This window comes from Vespula vulgaris, chromosome 7, assembly GCF_905475345.1.
Source record: "Vespula vulgaris chromosome 7, iyVesVulg1.1, whole genome shotgun sequence".
NCBI classification, from domain to species: domain Eukaryota; kingdom Metazoa; phylum Arthropoda; class Insecta; order Hymenoptera; family Vespidae; genus Vespula; species Vespula vulgaris.
In genome coordinates this window covers 2060037-2082303 of record NC_066592.1, presented here as the reverse complement: position 1 = coordinate 2082303, position 22267 = coordinate 2060037, and the positions used below count along the sequence as shown (strand labels likewise).

Sequence of the window (22267 nt, the reverse complement as noted above, 5' to 3'; positions counted from 1 at the left end):
ACGATGTAAACTGATCATTAATTTTCATCGTCAAATTCTATTTTAATTTAGTAATCAATCGAAATCCAAACTATCGACGATTAATAATAATAATAATAACAATAATAAAAACAATAATAGAAGAAAAAAAATAAACTTCTTTCATTCTTACGAAATAAACAAATAATAATCGTGGAAGTGCGGTACATACATGCATATTTCGAAATACGCGGTAGATTTCGCGCGGCGTACGATCGAATTCGATTGTTCGTAGAGCGTTAGACCGGTCGGCGGAAACGACCGAACGTAGAGCCGAAGTCCGACGTAAACGGCCGAAGTTGAACGATGTAAGCACGCACGATCTTCGTAGCGGGAGTCTCGAACGGTGCGTCGGGCAGTTCGAATCCAGCTTTTCGCGACGAACAAACTAATTCGAGATAGATAGATATCGGCCGTAGTCTCGGAAAATAATCGGGTAAAAGAGAAAAATTTATATTTGTTTTACATTAATCAACATAGGTTTAGATCGAACGATGACGACGTGTGAGCAATTACGTGGAACGAGGAAGACGTGTAGGTGAATATTCGTGATAAGAGAAATCGTAGAACGACCGAAGGAAGGAAGAAAGAAAAAAAGAAGATACTCGATATAAAAGTAAAACCGGTAAAAGTGATCTAATAGAGAAGAGAGAAGAAAGAAAAAAAAGAAGGCAGACATTACGGTTTCGAAAGTGTCAACTACTGTTGGAAAACATCGTTCGTTCGTTCATCTTTCTCCTCTTCTTCTTATTCCTCGTCTTCTTCTAGAAATCAACACGAAAACTCGAGGTAAGTTTCTGCAGATTTCTAACCGCAACTCTATCTATTTGCGTTTTAATCCAATAAGTTTATCGTATTTTACGTCGTATATCGTCACGAGATCCCATAATTTGTTAGTTTATTAATAATGCGTACATACACGTATATATCGCGTTCGTAGAATCGAAGATAAACGATACATTGTTTTCAACTTATTTAGATACGTTAGAAATAAGAGACGATTTCGTCGAATTTTTTTAACGAACATTATTTTTCCGAGAACTCTATAAGAAACCTCCCCCTTCTCTAGAATCCAGTGACATCTCGCGGTGACGCATCGTAAAACGAACTTTCCAATGTTCTTTTGTTTTGTTTTGTTTTGTTTTTTTTTTCTTTCCGTTTATTTTCCCAAGCTTTTCGTCTTCGTTTCTTAGAAACGAATTCTTAAAGACGAACATTAAGAGAACGTGTATACAAATATATACATACTGTTTCTACAATGAAAAAGTTTCGCTTGGTTTCTTCGTTTTTAAGTAACATCATAAGTATATTACGTATATCGTTTGTGACCTGTGCGAGTTGTAACAGGTTCGTACACGATTATTTTACAGTTGTCGAAAAGAATTAATTTTTTTTTTTTTAGATACAATAGGATATACATATATATTACGTTTGATATTCTTTTTATTCTTTCTACGTAAGTATAGATATATGTTGATAGTTTGAATGCGATGAAATCATATGATTTCTACAATACATATATATATATATATACACACATGTATATGATATATATATATAATCATTTATCACGAAATAATGGGACATATATTAGGTGGTTATATAAATAGAAGTACTTGTCGAAGTTATAGAGGGTGATTCCCCTCTAGAAGATTGCAAATAATACGGAAGTACGTATCTGTGTACGTCGAATATGAATTAGGCGAATTTTAGAAGTAAAAGAAAAGCGAATAATCGATCGATGATCCAACGATCAATTTATTCTTGTTAACGAATATTCGATTAAAGATTGAGAAGGATCTATCATCCCATCGATATAAGTACTAAAAGAATGCGAGTTTAAAAGAATTTTCGAAAGTTACTGGGGAGATGCAGCAGAGCAGTAAAATCAGAACACATTCAACACGATGTGCGGCTGAGTTCGTTGCTCAGCCATCGAATAGCATGAAATATTTTTCACCAATCGCAATTATCTACTTGCATTATTTGTTTTATATTCTTTTTGTTTCTTTTTCCTTTATTTATTTATTTATTTATTTAATTTCTTTTTTTTTTAACCTCATCTCACACGTTTTGTGAAATCACTGTTATTTCTTCATCTATTTTTATATAATCCACAACGTTTTGTTTACGAAACAGTCGTGATCCTTTTCTTTTTCTATTTAATATTATAACTCGCATTGTTTTATTTATAGAACAGGTATGGTTATAATGTTATTTCTTTTTTCTGTTTTTTATAATTCACATTTCTTTCTTTCTTTTTCTTTCTTTGTTTTTTAATTTGCGAGATAGACAAAATATCGATAATCAAATTTCACGCAACATCGAACGAAATTATGGTTATTTTTCAATCGTAATATTTCTTCTTTATTTCTTTACAAAATATGTTAGAAAAAATCGTCTCGATGTTAGTTTGAGTATCGTAGTACGTTATTGAAAATTCTCCATAATGGAAATCATCGATTCGATCGAACGTAACACTTTAATCATTTTTGAGGTTAGACGAGATCATGGAATTAGTTCGAACGATTTAATCGCTTTAGAGAGAAACGCGTTACGAATATACTACTGACTAGTAAAGTAACTAGTTGATCTATTCCCGCATTTATTAATAGAAAGCGAACGTGGAAATGATGAAATTTTCATATTACATTATTCTAGTAAGATAGTAATTAACTAGTCAAAAGTTAAATCTCTTCGACAAAAATTATATACAATTATATTTAATATATCATTCGATCTTTTTCGATCTAGCGAGCGAAGAATTTCAAACAACAATAAATTACCAGCTGTTAATAGAGATAATAATAATTATAATAAAAATAAAAAAAAGAAGAGGAAGAAGAAGATAGAAGACTCTTAAAAAAATATTGTTAAGAAATGAAATCTGCCATTTTGTTGTTTTGAAAATGAATGATCAAGTAGGATCTTGAAGGATAGAGAATATTACGTTTATTAGATCAAACTGAAAGTCCCTAGCAATATTTAAAACAATATTTAAATGATACGTTAATTTCAAATTGTTAATACTATCACAGATAAACGAGAAGGGTATGGGAGATAGTTTAGTCTAATTTCTTTCTTTTAGATAATAAAAACGACAAGTCTAGGAACATGTTTTAATTAATTTATAAATTTAACTCCACAAATAACGTAGTATAAATAATTGATTTTTTAAGATCACTCTTGTGATCATAACGTTGTGTAAATCAAAATGAAATGTGATATAGGAAACAAAATGGTAGTTTGTATCGAAAACGACGATGTGGTTTCATCATCAGAGATCTTGAGGATAAATTTTAACGAATAAGAATAACAATAAAAAGGAAAAGATAGAAAAAGAAGAAGAAAAGTCGAAGTCACTGTCGAAAGCGAAAGTGTTTTGAATAGTTACAAGGGACGAGAGAGATTACTCTTGATCTTTTCTTTTTTTCCTTCTCTTCCTCCTCCTCTTCTTTCATCTATTTTCCTTATCTACGATTTCTCGATTAAAAAAAAAAAAATAAATAAAAAAAATAAAAAAATAAAAAAAAAGCAGAGGAAAGAAAGAAGTGTTGAGAAAGAAAGAGAAAGAGAGAGAGAGAGAGAGACACATGAACGATCAGCTCGGTGATGTGCGTCGTATCGACGACGATGATGACGACGACGACGACGACGACGACGACGACGATGACGACGACGACGACGACGACGTCGGGTCAATCAACCGTCAGTGTTTATACTCGTTTGAACAACGACCCCGTAACAAATTGTTACCTCAGTTATACACCGAGGGGAATTATCCCGTCGTGCTTGTTCTAGCAACGAATCACCCAGAGTTTCTGCCTTGTATAGTAAGCTCCCTCCGTTATATCGTCGTTAGTCGAGCCTTTATAATCTAATATTTTCCTTTTACGTGTTTACCTGTATTCATTTTTTTTTTCTTCTTTTTTCTATTTTCTCATCTTTTTTCTTTTTTTCATTTTTTTTCTCTTCCTCTTTCCTTTTTTCGTCTCTTTTGTTTATTATTATTATTATTAATTTTTTTTTGTTTACTTTTTCGGTTACTTTTAATTCATTTTTTCGATATTTTATTTTTTGTCAAGTTTGAACGTATTAATACGAGGTTGTAACAAGTTGACAAAGTTTTTATAATTTTTAACATCGTTTAAATTTGACATATATATATATATATTTTTTGTGGACAATTTATTTGATTTTATCGTCATCGAAATTGTTACCACTCGTAATGCAAAATTTTTCTTCACGATTTAAAAAACAAAAAAAAAAAGAAAAAGAAAGAAAGAAGACGAGGAAGCACAAGAAAAGTATGATTTATAATATAGTATAATCATATCAGTATAGATTACACTGATATCATATTTATTATTAATAGATATGTTAAATGGTATAAACGATGTTATAACTTTCACGTTTTATATAATTCTTGTTCCGAGACGCTGTAAGAAAAAAAAAATTGAAGTATAAGAGAATTAATTCTTTAATGTTAGATTTTCTAAGGCTCGTAATCGAACGTCGAAGGTATCATTCGTATTGATTATAGTAGATCAAAATTAGATGAATCGGGGAGTAAGAAATAGAATGTCATTAGAGAAGAAAGGTAAATATCACGATCACCGTGTTCTTGGCATTTGAGTTAGGTAGATCATTGGAGATAGTAAAATCTGGAAAAAAAGAGAATGACATTATGCAGAGTGATATTTGTATTTTCTAAGATCAAGAGAGAGAGAGAGAGAGAGAATATTAATTGCATATCAATTGATCATCGCGACCTTTGATAGGCATGTTTAGAAAATTCGAAAAAAAATAATTAACGTGATTAAATTCAATCGATTTTCTTTTTTTTTTTGTTATTGTTGTTCTTTTCTCTTTCTTTTTTTTATTCTCTTTCTCTTATTCTCTCACGTCAGCTTCGTCGTAACGTTGAAAATGGCTTTCACTTTAGCCGACGAAGTGTATTGGCACACTGTGTGTATTTCTGTGCGCGTGTATAACGTTCGATAAATGTTCTTACGTTGCTTAATAACATCGTGTAAGTTTACACGATGCAACGATAAGGGAAGTAGGATGGGGAGAGAGAGGTGAATGATAGGGGTGGAAGAAGAGTAGGAGAAAGAGGAGGCCCTTGAAAGCGTCTAGATGTTATAAGGCTCCTGACATCGATCCAGATTAAAAAAGCAATGAAGAACAAAGAGAGAGAGAGAGAGAGAGAAAATTTTTAATAATATTTTTTGATAAATATTAATAATTTTTTTCTATTATATATATATATTTTTTATTGGCATTTAATAAGTTACATCATAACTTACTAATTATTTAATCAAATTGTGTACAAACAAGACGATTCGTTTATCGCTTTTCATTTTGACTTTTCCACGAAAGTCAATTGGAAAATTTCCAATTATTTGTTTCCTATTATATTAATTATTCTTTTCTTTTCTCCTCTTTTTTCTGGTTTCTCTCTTTCGTAGTCTTCTACCACTTGGCGCAATATCGACCTTCGCCATAATTTCTTAATCGTTGCAATTAAACAAGGTGATCCATTTCTTGTTTAATTGACTTATTTTATTTTATTTCTTTATTTATTTGTTTATTTATCTTTTTAAATTCGATCGAAAGATTTCCATTATTTTTGTCCCTTTTTCTTTTTTGATCGCTTCTTCGCATTTGGAACAGTATCGACGACCTTCCCCATATGTTTGTATTATTATTGTAACTGTTTCATTTAAACTATCGCACCTTTTTATTCACTTTTATTTTTCAAATATTCTCTATACATTTTTCTTTCTCTATCTTTTGCTATAGTGAACACAAAGAATGAAATACATAAAAGATTATATACAAAATAAAATATATATATATATACAAGATGAAAATAGATTTCCTGTACCAAATCGTAATTGTCTCGTGTTAAATTAATTTATCCAGAAAGTACGAATCATTTCTCTTTTCTAGATAGATTCAAAGCGCCACTTGTGAGAAGAAAACAACACACAAAGTGCGTTCCGGTTACGTGACTCGGTTCGTTCCACCAGACCGGGCTCCTTACAAACTCAAAACTCGATATCTCAACGATATATTCATATGTATGTGTACACATACATATTATATATATACATGTATATATATATGTATAAGACGAAGCTGGTGCTCACGATTCGCGTGCTTTCAAACCGGAAGAGATATCGAGAGTTTAATTTATCGGTTACGCGGAATCGACAACGACAACGACAACGACATCGTCGTCGTCGTTGTCGTTGACGATGTTACTATATCGACGATCGATGGTCTTGATCTCTTTTCTCTTTGCTATCAATATATATATATATACACACACACACATGTATACATACATACATATGTATACTAGCTTCCTTCCTTCCTTCTTTTCTTTCTTTCTTTCTTTTTCATCTTCTCTATATCTCTATCTCTATCTTTCTTGCATATATCTATGTAAAGATTCTTTCACCAATGCATGATATCCAACGACGTTCCTCCGATTTAAATATGAATCATTGCTTACCTTCTCTCTCTTGTGTAACATCTTATGTCTATCTATCTTTCTTTCTTTCTTTATCTTTCTTTCTTTTTTTTCTTTTTTTATTTCTATTATCAAACCAACATATTTCCAATGTGTTCGTTCCTACCAGAGAAAATTGAAATGGGAATTCTTCCTTATTTATTTAAATAAATAAATAAATAAATAAATAAATAATCGAGGTTGGAGTTGTTGTTCTCAAAAAGAAGTCCATCCGATTTTATTATTCGTTCTTTAATTGCACGGTTTTGTCTTTAGTTTTATTGTTTAATCTAAATATTCGACGTTGAATTTGACCAAAGAATTAAATTTGATTTCTTCCTTATTCATAAACAGTTGAGAGACAGCGGTTTTCTTTCAAAGAAATTCATCCGATTTTATTATTCGTTCTTCAATTGCATTTTTTCTCTACTATCTCTCCTTTCATCTTTTAATCTAAATTATCCGATATTGATTCGAGCAAAAAAATTTTATTCGATTTCCTTCTCTTATTTGTAAACAGCTGAGACAGGTAATTTGTTTCTTTTTTCTCTTCTTTTCTTTTCTTCCCCCCTCAATGAAATTCATTTAATTCTCTATTAATTTTTTAATTCCATTTTTTTTTCTCTTTACTGTCTTTCTCTTTTTCATTTTCGAGCTTTAATATCCGTAGTTTTTCATTCGACCAAAGAATTTTGTTTGAAAGAAATCGATTTCTTTATTATCTATAAATAATTCATATATTATCTATAAATAATTCTTGTTTTTTTTTGTTTTTGTTTTTTTTGTTGTTGTTTTAATTTTTTTTTCAACAAAGTAATCAATTTGTTATTAATTTTTTAATTGCGTTTTTTGTCTTTATTTATACTATATCTTCTTTTTTTTCTTCTTTTATTGCGCATTTGACGTTCATTCGAGAGAGATAGAGAATTGAGATTACTTTTTTTTTCTTTTTCTTTTTCTTCTTTTCCTTTTTTATAAAAAGTTCCCCGACGTAGGGAACTTTCTATAATAAAGAAATCCATCCAGTTTGTTAGACGTTCTTCTATTTCGTTTTTTAATTGCACTTTTTGGCTTTGCTATCTCTTTTTCTTTTCCTATAACCATGCCTACGAAGTATTGGATTTCGTTTCCTTTTTATATTTGGAGATAGAGAGTTAACGTCATTATATACAACTTTCTTTAAAGAAATTCATCTCATTTATTATTCACTTTTTAATTGCATTTTTTTTTCCTTTTTCTTTTTACCACTCTTCCCCTTTACTTCTGTTTTCTTTCTTTTTTTACACGTTTCACGTACTTTCAAAGAATATTACTATTTTTTTTATTTTTATTTTTTATTTTAAATAAGTCGTTCGACTTCTGTTCAATAGTTTCTTCGAAGTAATTCGTATATATACATTTTCTTAATACATCCTTCTCTTTCACTTTTCTTTCTCATGTTTTATCTGCGGAATAAAAATTATGAATAATAAAATTATAAAAAATATATATATATATAAGAATAATTTACGAATCGGTAATAATATCATTGAATTAAAAGTAGGTTAAAATAGATATATTTTGATTCGATTAAATTGTTCACGTATGTAGATATGTGGATATTATAATGTGTAGATATTAACAGATGTTTGAATTTACGCGGGTGACGTAATAATTACTACGTTGGTCAAGGGTCTCCCTAAAGAATTTTCCTTTCGCGTTTGCGAATATGATTGAACTCGAATAGTAATACGCATGCGTAAATACTAGCTCTCAGGCGTGTCATTTAAATGGCAACGAGTGTAATAAACTCGCTTAATAAATCTTTGTCAGCGTTCCACAACAACGTCAGAAGTCATCAGCGAAATTTTTCATTACGTTAACATTTATTTAGTTTCCTCGCATTTCTTTAATTTCTTTCGTTTTCTCTTTTCTTTATTATTATTATTATTATTATCATTATCATTATTATTATTGTTGTTGTTGTTGTTGTTGTTGTCGTGGTTGTTTTTTTAATTCCTTTTTCTTTTTTTTATTATTTTTTTCTTTTGAAATATTTCTTACGTTTCAGCCTTGTACCAATTTTATGTTACGATAGGATTTTAAAAAGAAATTATTCCTTTTCGAAAATTTTTTATATCTTGCTAATAAAGCTTGTAGTTTTAAAATTAATAATAATAAAAAAAAAAAAAAATGAAATGAAATGAAATAAAAACAGAAAAAAGAGAGATTAGTTCGAAAAGTTTTAATAATTGATCTTTCAAATCGTCTAGTAATTGTAGACGCCATTTTGTATGTTCTTTGTAAATTTTCGTTTTTTAGATAAATAAATAAGTTACGAATGAAAATATCAGACAACGAAAAAGAATGAGGTTTCGTAGAGAAACGATCGATAATACTCGATTCGAGATAGAAACATGGTTCTTCTTTTTTTTACTTAATAAAACTTTCTTTTTTTAATGATTCGTCTTTATTTTATGCTATTGAAATATATTCGTTCTTGCATTATCAAAACGATAAATTTGTAGTAACTACATAATTAAGCGGACACGCATAATTGCGACGTCCAGTAGAAGAGATTAATTGCCTCTTCATTGTTCGTGTTAGCACGTGCGTTGTGTTAGGGCGTGAAAGTACGAAAGATCGGATGTTATTAACTTATTAGAAAATTTGACGCTTTAATTTATACAAAGTGATGAGAGAAATATAACGTTGATATTTTCCTTTTTTACGAGTGTTGGTAATAATTGAGAAAAAGATTATATTCTTTTCATTCTTTTTTTTAAGAATATTAATAATAGCAACATCATAATAATTATAATAATGTAGTAATGATAAATATTAATAGTAGTAATATAAAATATTGTAATTAATAATAATTCGAGAAATCAATATAAAATATATTTACAAATAACAATGATAATATATCTAAATATAAAATATAATAAGATATATAGATATAGAGTTACGTAGAAATTCACATTTATTTCGTATTTAATTTTCCTATTAATTTTTCGAGTAATCCGTTCATTCAATTATAACGAAAACCTCTCGTAGATTGTTAATTGCATTTTCATTGTCGAGTAAAGTCTTCGAAACGTTTGCAATTAGATACATATTTGTTTTAATGAGAAGATTTAGTTGTACACGAATGATCTATATCGTTTAATTGCTTTCTCATCTTAATTTGAGATAATTATTTGAGATTCTTCATTTATCATTTTTTTTTCTTTTTCTCTCCTCTCTCTCTCTCTCTCTCTCTCTCTCTCTCTCTCTCTCTCTCTCTCTCTCTCCTTCTTTCTATTTCACTTTAAATCTCGTTACCTCGTAGTAAATCGATTACCGACGTAACTGTAGAAGGTTTTAATTCGTTTTAAACAAGATTTACTATTTTCTAGAGTAACAGAGAATTTTAATTTGATTAACTAATTGGTATTTACAATTAGCTCTAGATTGAAACTTCTTTTTTTTTTTTTTTATTGTCATAATTACTCATCATCCACAAACTTTCTTTTGCGTATGCATACGGATATTTTTAGCATTTTTGTTGTCGTTGTTTCGATCTATTGGTTGCAACGATCTATTATAGATACATATTGCAACATCAATAAACTAATTTTGAAAGTCGTTAATGGTAGCACGACGCTTGCACAATTAAGAATTGCATAATGCTTCATTATGAAGAAGTGACGTGACGTGAAATGACGTGACGTGACGACTACGACAAACTAACAACTTTCCTTTTCGCACTAACTTTAGATGAGTCGTAAGTCTTTCTCTTCCTTCCTAACGTTACGTTTTTATTTTTCCGATATATGATCATTTTTTTTTTTTTTTTTTTTTATTTCAAAATTGTATGAGTGTTTACATTCGTCATTTTTAATATAAATGGTATTAAGAAAAAAGTATTTATATATGTTTATATATATGTATATATATATATGTATATATGTATGTATATAAGTAAATTTATTTCAAACTCATTGTATGACTATCAGTTGTTGATCATAAAAGTGATACATCTAAGTCATTTTTTTAATTAATTAATTTTTTTTTTTTTATCAAAATGTTTTGAATTAATCAAAAATTAATTTCTTATTGTAACGATCGATAAGCCAAGTTATTTATTTATATTTTGAAGAGAAAATAATTTCTTTTTATGTAATCTTTGAATATCTCCAATGATTTGTAATTAATATAATTTTTATAACGATCGTCCGATAATCTAATAAATAATTTCATTGGAAATAAGAGAGTAGAATTTTTTATTATTTTATATACACGAAACGTTTATTTCTGAAAATAGGAAAAAAGCAGAAAAGATGGCGAACGTAGTAATACTTATAAAAGATAAAAGTCAAACGAAATGAAATTTTTATTTTCTATACGCAACACGCATGATCCCGATTATATTCTAGATATAAATCTTCTTTCGTCTTTGTTCGTCTATCTTTGAATATTCGAAAATTTTGTTTTACTCTTTGCATCTCGAGCTTTTTCTGCAATATCTTGCATGAAAGAGAGAGATAGAGAAATAAATAGATAGATAGATAAATAGATAGATATATGAATAGATAGATATATAAATAGATAGATAGATAGATAGAGAGAATTTAATGTAAAAGTCAGTCTCTCGTTCTTTTTTTTTTCTTTTTCTTTTTAAAGAAATACAGAGCCAAGAAAAAGAAAAAAAAAGAAAGATAGATAGATAGATATAGATAGAGAGAGAGAGAGAGAGAGAGAGAGAGAGAGAGAGAGAGAGAGAGAGAGAGAGAAGGAAAATAATTTAAAAAAATGTTGGAACTACGACTACCTATTAATTTTATTATTATCGTTATCATTATATTAATATTAATTTTTATCTTTATTATTTTTTCTCCCTTAAACAAAGAAAGAAAAAAAAAAGGAAAAAAAAGGAAAGAAAAGAAAGAAAAATTTTTCCAGAACGATATCTTTAGCACACGCTTTCTCGAGTAAAATTTACATAATAATACGGATATCTCCGTGTTCTTTTCTGCATCTATTTCGTGTCCGAGATTATAAACTGACCGATTAACGGATTCGTTTACTAGATAGGCACGTAACAGTATTATGTCGGAATTTTACATATGTAAAAAAAAGAGGAAGGTAAAAGAAAGAAAAAAGGAAAAAAAAAAGAAAAGCATGTAATGCGTACTTATTGCAGGTGCGGTTGTACACGGCGCGAAGTTCAAACTTGAATTGATTCTGGCCACGCTCGACTAGATTACACTCATTTCTATCTAACTAACGAGAGTTTTCTTATCTTTTAGTACGTGTACATATATATATATATATATATATATATATATATATATATATGTATGTATGTATGTATGTATGTATATACATTGGAGTAATATAAATAAATTCATTTAGGAAATTTTATTATATCATATACAATATATTTCGTATTATTATTATATCGTACGAAAAAGATAGTATACGTATAGTATAATATTTAATATATAATAGATAATAACACACACACACACACACACATACACATACATTATTATATTCGTTTTTTTTTTTTACTAAAACTGAAATTAATCATAAAAGCAACATTTATTTCCGTAAAACTCTCTCTTTCTCTCTTTCGTGAAATAATATATATATATTATACATAATATTTCGTATCGTTATTCAAAACTAAATATCGTGAAAAACGATTGGACGTTTTTGCAAAGGTGAAATATCATTGAACGAAATGCACCAATTTTCATTCCCCTTTTTCTTAAGCGATGTTTTTCATATACCTGTCTTCTCGGCTACGAGCCAAACGTCCTCCTTCCCTTTCTCGTCTCTTGCTCTTCGTCCTCTTCATCCTCTTCGTCTTCTTCGTCCTCCTCCTCTTCGTCCTCTTCGTCTTCTTCGTCCTCCTCATCGTCGTCGTCGTCGTCGCTCAGGTCAACATTTTTATTTCTTCTCTTTTTTCCCTCTCCCCTTTACCTCCTTCTTCTTCCTTCTTCTTCTTTATCTCTTTTCTCAGTTTAAAAGCTAAGATACGACCTGCTTTTTCCGAAGAAGCTAATATCTTGCATTCCAAGAAAATCTCGGTGTCCATCGATCCTTCCTTCCTTCCTTCTATCCTTCTGCAGTAACTTCTCCCAACAGATCTTTATCTTGATCTCTCTCTCTCTCTCTCTCTCTCTCTCTCTCTCTCTCTCTCTCCGTCTTTTTCTCTCTGTCTCTCTTGCTTTGCCTTTCTATCTCTCTGTCTCTTTCTTTTTACCTTCCTATCTCTCTCTCTCTCTGTTTCTCTGTTTCTCTTTCTCCTTCTTTTTCTCTTTTTCTGTATCTAGATCTTTCTACACAATTATTTCCTCGAATTTTTCTTTAGATTTTTCTTAAAATTCTTCATTGGATTTTGTTCCTCCGATATCTTTTTTTTTTTTTTTTTTGAAATTTTTTGTAGATTTTTTTAATGGAAATTTTCTTAAAACAAAGTCGAATCATCATTCAATTTTCAATCATTATTTATCAATTATTAAGAATTTTGAGATTTTCTTTCTCTTTTGTAACCTTCCAATCGATATCAACAATTTCCTTTTTTTTTTTTTTTTTCGTTTGCTTCATTCTCAATATCGGGAAAACCACGACGTTGTTACGAGTAACAATTTACAAAAATTTTTATTGGCATTAGAAAATTTTTTCGAAAAATCTAATACGTGCAAGTTCATGGGAGAGATAAAATTTTTTCTTTCGAATTTAATTGTCCGAATGATTTGTAGGATATTTTATAAAGTTCCTTCTTAAAGTAGAAATCTGTTCTACAAGACATTCGGACACTATTCGTGTCGACGTAATGCGGCGAGCTCATTGATATTACATTAACGTTACACGATAAGAGATTGAAATAGAGTTAAGTAATGAAAGAAACGAATCGCGTAGATTTTAACGAGTCATAGCACGACGACATTTCGATCGATTCCACGTACTATACGTTATATACAGTACATAAATACGGTACATACGTATATACATAGATATATTAGATGGAGTCTATAACAATTTAAGAAAATTTATATATTTTTTTCTTTTCTCTAATTAAATTTTCAATAGATACAAAAGTATTTACGTACGTACATATGTATATACATTCATTCATTCGTACACACATATATATATATATAATACATATTTATATGTATATATATATATGTATGTGTGTATACTTGATGGAACCCATAACGACGTAGAAAATATTTTCTTTCTCTTTTTTTTTTTTTTATTTCTCTTCAGTCTTTAAATCATCAAAGCACATAAGTTTCTAATAATCAATACATACATACATACATACATACATACATACATACATACATACATACATATATTTATATATTTATATATGTATGTATGTATATATGTATATGTAAAAAGTGAAACACGCGATAAGAGGGTATATGTCGAGTTCAAACTTAATTTGAAATCAACAGGTATATATATACAATATATGTATATATATATATATATACATACATATATATGTCTTGCAATCTTAGACAGGTGAATTATGGTCTTTGAAACGAGGTCGGCTTGCTCTTACTAGCTCCGACGTCACGAGAAGGAGGAAAAAATGAGAGAAGTGAAAAAAAAAAGAAAAAAGAAAAGAAAAAAATTACTATTAATAACGATACTTAACGTCTATCTATTTACGACAAATCTAAAACTTTTACGAACATTCGTAAGGTCATCTCTTATCTATGAACGTCTTTTAGCTAGATTTTTTTTTCTTTATCATCATTATTATTATCATTATTATTAATACACTGTATAATTATGTATAGTTTTGCAATTTATATTCCATGGTTTCGTACCATTAAAAGCGAATACGTCTGACGTATCTATACGTATAATTAAAATGAAAATGTGTTAGGACCTTCCGTTGTTCATACATGATGATCGAAGTAAATAATAATGCAAGAATTTTTATTATTTCTTTGCATATAAAATTATGTTTAATACATGAAATAACACATGTTTTTATTTATTTATTTATTTTTTATATTCGATGTAACTGATTCCAAAAAGATTTCTTTTTTATTTATTCAATTTTCTCTTTTTTCTTATTTTAGCGTGCATACACCGTAATACAGCTGATTCATTATTTATATATATATATAAAATGTTTAATTATATCTCTCTCTCTCTCTCTCTCTCTCTCTCTCTGTCTGTCTGTCTGTCTGACTGTCTATCTGTCTGTCTTCCTCTATCTCTTTGGATATAGAGATTATTACGTAGGATTTTCACGAGCAACGAACTTGGAGGACGTTGTCGTCATCGACGGGTGAAATTGAAGGTGGTTTGAAATTCCGCGCGTCGAACATGAGCCAGTGTCGCGTCTTGCATTTCTAATCCACTTGCAATCGATCGCGTACATTCGTCCTTCTTTTTTTTTTTTTCTTATTTTTCTTCTTATCGTAATCGTTATCGTTATCGTCGATAGTTCCTTTAAACGGTATAGAATACGTTTTTCTTTTTTCTTCATTGATTATTTTCTTTCTTTTTTTTTTTCTTCAGTAGAAATTATTATAAGACAGTTTACAAATTATATATTATTATATATTGTTTGTTCATTCGTTTAGAGATAAATTTATATATATATAATATATAATATATATAATAATATATAATAATATGTGTGTATATATATATATATATACTGCACAAGGTCCGATAATGGTCAACACAATAAATACAATTTTCTTGTCCAAAGTGTAATTAAAAAATATCTATATAGAAATCTAACTTTTACTTTTATTAACACGATATAATAACAATAAAATAACAATAACAGTGTTAACAATAATAAAAGAAAAGAAAAGAAATAAACGAAAGGAAGATGAAGAAGGAAAATAAAACAAAAGCGAATAAATTATTCAAAAGTTATTGCCAAGCTGGATAACTGTAACTTGGATAAAATAATTATGAAACAATTATGCTGAAAAATTATGAATGAAATATAATAAAAATATAATGATAGATAACGAAAAAGAGGAAGTCAAGAAGGAAGAAAAGAGGGTGAAAAGAAAAAGAAAAATATATATATATATATATTCCAAATTTTCTGACTTGCTGGTAAAAGATTAGAATGTGGATCGCGTGCTCGAGCGGAAGTCTCTAGTCGATGGTGATTGGCAGGGGTCGTAAGGTCGAGTGCTATTGGCTACTGTACGTGGTCGTCCTCGTGACCTGAAGATATCAATCTGCTATCGTGGCCTTTCGACATGTTGCACTTCGATCTCCGATGAATCTCTCCTCCACCATCACCTCCTCCATTTCCTTCACCTCCTTTTTTCTATCTGTAATTTTCTTTTTTTTTTTTCTTTTTATTATTATTATTTTTTTTTATAGGCATGCGAGCCATGATAAGAGCAATAATATTCAGCAGCGAAATTGACAACTCGACGATCCTCCCACTCATGAATTTTTTATCCTCTTTTTTTCCCCTATATTTTCCTTTTTTTTTTATTTTTAATGACTGATAACAATTGAAGTTTATTAAATTGGTCATTAATTTATGTCGGAATTTGTGATATTTTATATCTCGGTAAATAATGATATAATATAATGATGGAATGTATGGTATCGAGTTGATTTAATAAGTAATATTTATATTTCGAATATATTGGATATATGAATGAATAATATTGCTGTAACAAGTCTGTATGGTGTTAGTATGGTGGTAAAGAATTTTTTGTATTGTATATCTCGATAAATAATATTATAGTATAACAATAATATACTATCGAGTTTGACAATATGTAATGTTTATATTTTTAATATTGAATCGATAGAATAAGATATAATAATGACGGAATGTGAAGAAAATATATTTTATATCATTTAAAAAAATTTTTTAAATGATGCGAAATCCATTGTTGTTTATCGACGATTCGATACCAATGCGGGCAAATTTTTTTTTTTACGACGTCATTAAATTAACGATAATGTCCAAAACAAGAGATTATATTTCTCAGCCTTGGAGAAAAAAAGGCCTAATTGGCGATATTTATTAAATCAATATTTTGTTTATCATTTATTTATTTTTCTTTTCACTTTCGATAACATTTCAATTGCTCCAATTACATGAGAAATATATGTATATACACATACATATATAAATACATACGTTGATCCGTATATACGACAAACGCGTTCGATCGAGCGTAGAGATAACACATCTTTTGCGCGAGTGGAGAGGTCAGAGCATGTTTATATATCTTTTATGTACATATATACGTGAATATATACATAAAGACAGAGAGAGAGAGAGAGAGAGAGAGAGAGAGAGAGAGAGAGAGAGAGAGAGAGAGAGAGAGAGAGAGAGAGAGAGAGAGGGAGAGAGAGTGTAAGAGAGAGAGAGAGAGAGAGACAAATGTCGAGAAATAAAGTTGGGTCATTCAACGAAAAGAGGAGAAGGAGAGAGAGAGAGAGAGAGAGAGAGAGAGAGAGAGAGAGAGAGAGAGAGAGAGAGAGAGAGAGATAAAGAATGGAACACACGCGAGGACGTTATTCAATCGGCCAACTCGAATCTAATAAAACGTGTTCCGTGACTTCTTCGTTGCCCAATGACCACTCTGAATAAACTTTCTCCATGAAAAATAAAAGAAAATATATATGTAGGTATAGTATAGTTTCTGAAAAGAGAAGTGAAAAGTAAGGAAACGAGTAAACGATTATTCTTCTATTTTCTTTTTTTTTCTTTTTTTTTTTTTTCATATAATTTATGCGTGCGTGTACATATATGTTCGTATGTATATATGTATATATATATATTATTTGTAATATAATAAATATGATAAATAATAATAATAATAATATTATTAATAAATGAATATAAAAAATATAATAAAATAATAAATATAATACATATATTAAAAATTTATATATATATATTTATATTTATTTATAAATATATATATATATATATAGATAGATAGATAGATAGATAGATAGAGAGAGGGAAAGGAAGTCACATTAAAAAATATTAATGAATTTCAATATTTGTTAATTATTTTATTTTTCTTTTGAATGTATAAGTATTATTTTGAATGTATAATTGAGATTCTATATAGGATTTTGTCCTTTTAATTTAAGATACCTATGACAAAATTAAAATTCTAACAAAATCCTCTTTCCAATAGCATTGATTTATATTACTGTGTTATTATTACTATTATTATTATTATTATAGTAGACATCTATCTTTAAGATTTATATACAACCTTTTACCATAACAGATAAGTTAAAATTCAAATTTTAACAAGACCCTTTTCCATTCGAATAAATACAAATAAATCTTCTTTATTTTTTTTTCTTTTCGATGCGTTGTACAGGCATATATAAGCCTTTTTTTATCAGTCATAAGAAATTACTAAAGTATTACGAATATATAAATGTATTATTTCGAAATTATTAGAAAAATAATTCTTGGTAAGGGAATAGAAATGAATTTAGAAAGTCGTTCATTCGAATCCAATGTCGGAAGCGAATGTCGTCCTATCGCTTAACGGAAACAATTTCGAGAGATCGAGTTAGTTAGTTGGTTAGAACGAAGACTTTCAAAGTTCCCGCGTCAAGTGTATGTACAAATAAATCGATATCTAGATAATTATCTCGTTGTCGTGTTCATGGGTAGGGTTAATTAATGATTTTGTCGTATAGAAATTCACACAAACGTAATACATACATACATACACACATACATGCGATATCGATCTTATTTCCGGTTAAGTTTATGTTTCTCGTATTAATTATAGATGTTTATAGATGTTTATTATCTGTTCGACGTAGTTTAACTTTTACTTTTATGCATTTAGTTGTACATACATAGTCATTAGTCAATCGGAATAAATTTAGAGTAAAGATATATATAGATTGATTGTGTTTATCTCAGCTGATTCAAAAGTTAATTTCTTTTTTCATAAATAAATGAATATATATATAGTATAACAAGTAATTTTGATATTTAATATATATAAAAATATATATGTTACATTTATTTTATACTAATAAATAATACTATATATATATACACTATATATACTATATATAATATATATACATATATTATACTATATATATATATATATATATATATATATACTTATTGAATTTTTATTATTTATGTGTTTATTATTGAACAAAAGTTGACAAATTTTTTTATTAAAATTAATTAAAATTGTGGAATTTCTTCTCATATAAATTATCATCATCATCATCATCATCATCATCATCATTATTATTATTATCATGATCATCATATTATATGATTTCTCTCTCTTTCTTTCTTTTTTTTTTCTTTTTTTTTTAATTATAATTTCAAGGGGGAAATTGGTGTACACGAAGACATCACCTTAGAAAGTTATATGAGCCTACATAGGGGCGCAATATTCTTCTTAGTACGGCTATTGTCTTAGAACAATAGCTACGAGGTTCCTATTTCCGTATGAGGGGTATAGAAACAGAGTCTGCAATCTGAGTAGGTTCTTTTACTTTGCTTTTGCAACCCTAATCCTCAAATCAAATTTCCTTCGTATCGATCAAGATCTTTTTCATTTTCACCATCACATATATCATTCATTTTATATTATTCCTCTTTTGTTCGATCGAAAACATTATACTTATTATCGTCATTGTTATTTTGTTGTAGGTTAAAAAAGAAAATAAAAAGAGAAAAAAAAAAGGAAAACAAAGGTTAAAGCAGGAAGTTGAAACAAAAAAAGAAACATTTTTCCTTCTGCAATCGATCAAGGGATCTTGTGTTTAATTTTTATCTCTATTTTTGTCCTATCACAAGCAAAAAAAACAAAAAAGATAAAAGAAAGAGATATCGTATCGTACGAGGTCGGTCTTATTATTTCATTGTTCATAAAAAAGAGAAAAAGAAAAAACGAATGGAATAGGAAGCGGAAAAAATTTGAAATAGAAATTTCGTTCCAATCGTTAATGATCTTTCGTTAATCTTTATCTCTTTTGTTCCATTGAAAAATGATAAAAAAGAAAAATATGACATGTCCGAGCTCGTTCTTATTATTTTATTGTATATAGAGATAATAATTTATAGGAAGTTTTAAATTAAAATTCTTTCTTCTTTTTCTTTTTCTTTCTCTTTCTCTTTCTCTCTCTCTCTTTTTCATTATGTACTTCCTCCAATTAGAAACTCAGATATTTACTTAACACCCGTGAAAAATGATTTATAGTAATTAACAATGTATCGCTGCATCAGGAAATAGAACAATACTCGATATACTTACATATATGTGTACACATACACACAATATACTTATATATATATATATATATATATATATATATATATATATATACGTGCACGCGCGTGAATGTAAGTATATCGAGTATTGTTTAAATATGTGTATGTATATATATATATATATATATATATTTATGTAAGTATAATACATATTACGAAACATTGATTGTATTTTTACAATGATATTTTGTTGAGATAATCACGTGTCGTGTTTGAAAACGCGAAGAATTCGCAACTTGGCGAAAGAGACGATTGTTATTTTTAACCATCGATCCCATCGATCAATTTATCAGCAAACTAGTTCTGAGGATTTACTTAACAACTATCATTGTTACAGATGTATACATACATACATACATACATATATACATACATATACATATTTTTTCAAATTCTCATAAAAATACACGAAAAAATGTTTTCTTCATTATCAAAGTGTAAAGTGAAAAAAGAAAAAGAGAGAAAACAGAACAAAAAATATCGAAATATCGATTTTTATGAATTTCAAAAATTAACGAGGAGGATCATCGTTACAGTTTTTGCATTTTTATTTAATAACGTGTAATAATTAATGATCCGTATATTTTTGTCCCTTCTTTTTGTTTTCAAGTTCTCGTTATCAGTACTTATTAATTGTCACGAGCTTACAAATATTTTCGTAGAATGATTTGTTCAATTAATTTATTTTAAAGAAGCATGGAAAAAAAAGAAATTGTAAAACGAGAAGCAATAGATCGATCGGATATCTCGTTGATTTTTCAACGAACTTTCAAGAAATTGTTAGTCATCCTTTCAGCATGATATCTCTTTCTTTGTCTCTATCATCGTCAGTATCGAATTAATAGTCAACGATAATACTATTGTAACGTTTGATACACCGACCACGTAATCGTCAATAAATCTGGGTCAAGTCCGTCGACGTTTTTATTATTCTCGTTTTAGTAATGAACTGTTATATCATTATATTATAGCATAATAACTCTTAAACATCTTCCATCTTTATTAGATTGACTTTAATCGTTTCATCTTATTCTCTCTTTTCATTTCTTTTTTTTTTTTTTTTTTTCTTCATCGTCGAAGTTTTAACTTAGCATCATTGCTCCCGCAATGAAAATATTTTGACATATTTTTTTTTCTTAAATTAGATCGAAAAAAATGTCTCTCTTCACTTTCATTAAATAATCCTCCTTCAATTCTTTCTTCAATGATTTTTCTCTTTAATAATTTTTTTCTTTCTTCTTATTGGATAATTCGTTAATGATATTCTCGATATTTATTACAATTTTTATAGCAAACTTCAACGATCAATTAAATATGAAACTTTGAATTGTTAATATTATTAAATATTAATTCGTAATGTTAAATATTCGTTCATGTATAATACCATTCGAATATTTTGTAACGATCTAAAAAATCAATGTACACTTTTTCTCCAAAACATTTTAAATCAATTTTCTTTTCCTTTCTTTTGTTCTTCTCCTTGTTCTTTTTTTTTTCATACTTCCTAAAAATCATAGTCCCAACGTCATCTGGAAAATTTTTAATAAATCCGAAGAAAAAGGATGTAATCGATTTACGAGGAATCTCGTATCGAATTTTTATTCTAATTTATTATATTATCATATCGAAATTTGATAATCGATTAAATCGAAGATATATCATATAATGAATCGTTAACTATAAGATTATTAATTATAATTATGCATGATATCTAAATGCAATCGATAAATATTAGATTTATTCATATTATCGTAATGGAGGAGTAGCTTAGTCTCTTCTTTCAATTAGGTCATTACTGTAGGGGGAAAAAAAAGAAAAAAAAAAAAAGAAAAAAAAAAGAAAAAGAAAAAGAAGAAGTATCGCAACTCGTCATTGAACAAAGTACGAGTAATGGATAAAAACATATCTATCTTTTATTCCGTTTTCTTTCTTTTCTCTTTTTTTTTTTTTCTATTTTTATCGTATCGCTCATAGACCAGATATCTCTTCTAAGTCGTAAAAAGAAGAAAGGGAACAACATTCAGGGAGTGTGTTATCGAGCGTCCAGGAAGGGTACGTTTGATAGAGCGGAAGCTTGCCATTGCCATCATTAAAGCCATAAATTGTATCTTTAGTGTCAAGCTCGTCTGCCTTTAAGTAATAATATCGTTGTACATAGGAACGATTGTCGATCTTCTTCGTCGATGTTACACAAAATGTTTAAAATTAATGTTTCTTCTTCTTCTTTTTCTTCTTTTTTTTTTTTGCTTCTTTTTTCTTCGAGTAGTATATTTCTTTTATATCCTGTATTTTTCGTTTATTTTTTCATTGGTTTTTTTATTTATTTATTTTGTTTTATTTAATTTATTTTATTTTATTTTATTTTATTTTATTTTTATTTTTTTTTTTTTTTTGAAGGAGACGAATAAATTTCGCCCGTTAGATTCATTATGGAAATGGTGTTAGCTCGTAAT

The 22267-nt window shown here is 28.4% G+C and overlaps 1 protein-coding gene across 1 annotated transcript in view; it reads left to right on the top strand.

Annotated features, from left to right (window-relative positions):
* Positions 1-22267, top strand: part of LOC127065071 (patched domain-containing protein 3) — a 52187-nt gene that overhangs the window by 4494 nt on the left and 25426 nt on the right. The window contains exon 4 of the mRNA XM_050996946.1: positions 499-807. The gene's annotated coding sequence lies outside the window, so the exon portion shown is untranslated. The remainder of the gene's footprint in view (positions 1-498; positions 808-22267) is intronic.